The sequence below is a fragment of the Panthera uncia genome (assembly GCF_023721935.1).
Source record: "Panthera uncia isolate 11264 chromosome A1 unlocalized genomic scaffold, Puncia_PCG_1.0 HiC_scaffold_17, whole genome shotgun sequence".
Classification (NCBI taxonomy): Eukaryota; Metazoa; Chordata; class Mammalia; order Carnivora; family Felidae; genus Panthera; species Panthera uncia.
This window is the reverse complement of record NW_026057577.1, coordinates 33,434,717-33,438,876: the sequence shown is the minus strand read 5'-3', so window position 1 is coordinate 33,438,876 and position 4,160 is coordinate 33,434,717. Positions and strand designations below refer to the sequence as shown.

At 36.3% G+C, this 4,160-nt stretch overlaps 1 protein-coding gene across 1 annotated transcript in view; it reads right to left on the bottom strand.

The window, feature by feature from the left end:
• LOC125935209 (protocadherin-7-like) overlaps positions 1-4,160 on the bottom strand; it is a 69,959-nt gene that overhangs the window by 12,060 nt on the left and 53,739 nt on the right.

Below are 4,160 nucleotides of genomic sequence, written 5' to 3'. Positions count from 1 at the left end.
TATATATATATATATACACACACATACACACACACCAGAATATTATTCAGCCCTTAAGAAGAACAAGATCTCACCATTTTCAACAACATGGACCTAAGTGTATTATGCAAAGTGACACATGTCAGACAGACAAATACCATATGATTGCACTTACATGTGGAATCTAAAAAAAAATAAATAAATAAACCTGAACAAACCAAAAACAGAAACAAAAACAGACCCACAAACACAAAGAACAAACTTGTGTTTGCCAGAGAGGAGGGAAGTGGTGATGTGTACAAAAGGTGAAGAAGAGTGAGAGACACAGGCTTCCAGTTATGGAATGTATAATTCATGGGGATGAAAGGTAGGGCATAGGGAATACAGTCAATGGCATTGTAATAGTGTTGTAAGATGGTACCTACACTTGTGATGAGTAAAGCATAATATATGGGGTTGTTAAATTACTGAATTATACACCTGAAACCCATTTAACATTGTGTATCAACTATACTTCAATTTAAAAAAGGAAAAGAAAAAAGCTTTAAAAAAAGAAAAATTTCCCTTAAGCAAAATTCCCCAAATGCACTTTCAAATCATTAACAACAGCTGAATACTATATTCCTACCTGCAAGGGATCATGGGAACATGAATATTTTGGCCTAGAAGAGGGGAAGGCAAAGAAAAATGGGTTCAGAAATGGCTTTTTAGTAGTCACTTCTGTTTCCTATTGTTGCTGTAACAAATTACAAAAAAATTGTGACTTAAAAACTCAAGTTTAATATTTTACAGTTCTAGAAGACAGAAGTCTAAAATGGGTCTCACTGGGCTATATTTAAGGTAGGGCTGCATCCCTTTCTGTAGGCTCTAAGGGAGAATATATTTTTGCCTTATCTAGCTTCTAGTGCCTCCCTGAATTCCTTCACTGGAGGGTCCCTTCCATCTTCAAACTCACCAAAGGCTGGCCAAGTCTTTCCTAAAACATCTCTCTGATAATGACTCTTATTAAGGGCTCTTGTGATTGCATTGGATTCACCTGGATTGTCTAGGGTAATCTAGTTTAAGGTCAGCTGATTATCAACTTAATTCTACCAGCAATTTTAATTCCTCTTTGCCACTTAACTTGATACTCATGGTTCCAGAGATTACTTTGTGGGGCCATTATCCTTCTTACCACACTCCATTCTCTGCCCCCCGCCAAAGATCCACATTCATTCCACATTAAAAAAATATATTCAAGGTCCCCAAAGATCTCATCTCATTATAGTATCAACTCAGTCCATAATTTCATCTAAATCTCATCAACTCAAAAGTTCCAAATTTCACCAGTGACATCATCTAAATTAGGTATGGTTGAGACTCTAATTACCTATCCTGAGCATAATTCCTCTCTATCTGTGGACCACTAAAACTAATTATCTGTTCTTCAAACTGTATAATGACAAGAGGGCATAGGTAACAATAGTTATTCCAGTTCAAAAAACAGAAAATGAAAGCAGTCATATGTTCCAAGAAATGTAGAAATCCATGTAGGAAAACTCTATTTGCTTTCAAGGCCTGGGTTTGGAGCTCCACCCTCCAGGCTCCAGCTCTGTTTTAAGAGTCATCTTTTGCATGAGAGGGTAGTACATGTTTTAGCTAAGTAGTTTTTTCAGTCGTTTCTTGCTTATATAATTGTGAAGTACAACAGGTTTCTTTTCTATCATTCTCTCTGTGCCTTCCAACTTATGCTGGTAATATTTCTGCCAGTATAACATTCTCAAGAACCTTTTGAGTCCCTTGTGTATGTCACAGGGATTCTCTCTCCTATACAAAGGGCTGCTTCAGAGTTCTTTCCTGGGTAATCTCATCTCTATTACTGACTTCGGCTGAGATGTTTGGGATTTCCATGAAACACATGCCTAATCTCTTTAAAGAACCTGCTGCATGACTGAATACTCTTACCTATTAATTCTTCCAAAGCACTATCAAAAGGTTGTCCTGTGACACCCTTGGCTTTCTCTCTAAAGCATGCTTTCCTAATAGTGACTTTCCTTTTTGAGCCCTTTTTGCCATTTGAATAGGCTGAGAATTTCCCACATGACCAAGTTCTAGTTCCTTTTTGCTTAACAGTTCTTCCCTCCATCTGTCTCATTACTCTCATATTTTATTATAAGCATCAAGAAGAAATGAGGTTGCGCCTCCAACTCCTTGCCTGGAAATCTCCTCAGTTAAATAACCAAGCTGATTATTTACAAGTCCTTCTTCGGTAAAACTGCAGGACACAACTCAGCCTAGTTTTCTGCTACTATATAACAAGGATTCTCTTTACTTTCCAATATCACCTTCTTCACCTCATTTCTTTCTGAGCCCTCATTATCAGTGACTTTAACACCCATATTTCTACCAGCATTCTCTTTACAAGGATTTAGATATTCCGTAAGGCAACGTATATTTTCTCCACCATGCTCATTTCCTCCTGAGACTTTGATAGTAGAATTGATAACATCAATATTTCTACTAACAGTCTGTCCAAAACAATCTAGACTTTTTCCATCATGCTTTTCAAAATTCTTCCAGCCTCTGCCTTCCTTCCAGTTCCAAAAAAACTTTCATGATTTTAGTTATTTGTTACAACAGCATTCCACTCCCAGGTAACAAAACCTGTGGCATTCAGTGTTCAACTGCAGAAACAGAACCATTAGGAGATACAAAATGAAAGATTTGTTCCAAGGAAGTGACTTACTCAATTGTGAGAGCTGGCTAGGCAAGTCCATTATCTGTAGGGCAGGCAATTACAGGGCTGGCTGAAACTCTGGAGCACAAGCTGAAGCCACTGCCCACAGACAGAATTTCTTCCGCATCTCAGGGAAAACTCAGATGTGTTCTTAAAGCCTTTTGACTTATTAAATCACTCCTACACAGAACATCTGGGATATTCTCCCTATTTTAAGGTTAGCTAATTAGCAACCTTAATTCCATCTGAACCTAATTCATCTTCACAGTATAGCATAACATCTCCACAGGTTCCAGGAATTAGGATGCAGAAGTCTTTAGGGGGCCATTATTCTGCCTACGCACACTATTTTATAGCATTTCCAAAATTAAGAGGCTCCTGGAGGTTGAGATAAATTTTCTTTGGCTAACTAATAGTAATATACAATGTATTTTCTTTCAAATCCCTTAACAATAAGCACAATGTCATCATCCAAAGGCAAGTAGATACTGGCATATTGTGCCATCAAAAGCTCCACTAGGCCTAGAATCTGGAACTCATTTGAGAATTACTCTGCAATCCCAGGGGACAACTGTAAGCAATGTATTACTCGATACTAGAATCTTTAGAGTATCTAGGAAGTCCTCAACACAGTCAATCTGGGTATCAGCAAATCTGCCCAGGACTCTTAACAAGATTGTAATTTAAGTTACATGTAAGTGACAACCCATAAGTCTTTTCAACATTAATTAATATGAGAAAGAAATCATAATAAAGATATACTTTCATGAGGTGACATATATATTTCAGAGTGAAAATCTAATGATTACAAGTGTGATTTTTAAAAAAATAAATAGCATGAAAATATATACATTGATGCCTATTAGTAAAAGAAAAATCCAAACAGAACTCAGAAGAAACTAGACATTAGTATATACAAACTGATTTCACCCAAAACTCACAAGGGGTTATACAAAAGTTGTAGCTGTGTTACTAATAGAAACTAAAAGGATTCCAGTAATTTAAAAATGAAGTATGTTAAAAGGAATCAGACATTCTTATGTAATATCATATAGTCAGTAAAATATTTTCAAAATGAGAATTGTTTATTCTAAGAGGTTAATTTTCATATTATCCTTTAGGAATGAGTATGAAAATTTTAATCAGAAATGTGAATTTCCTGATATAAAACTTTTGCTGATTATACAATAATTGTAAAAATAATCATAAGACAACCAAGCCAACAAAGCAAAGTAAAATTACTATGGAAAATGGGGTGGGGAGTAGAATTAAAATTACTACTGGATTAAAAAATAAACAGAAAGGTGAAGGAGACAAAGCTAATGTAAAAGCAAACAGGAAACTTTCAGATACCTAAACTATTCTGGAACGTTGGATTTCCCTCTGACTTCCTCCCAAGGTCCTGGTTTAGAATACTGGGGAAGAAGGGCTTCAAGAACTTGAACTCATTGGTCCCCGAGTCTCC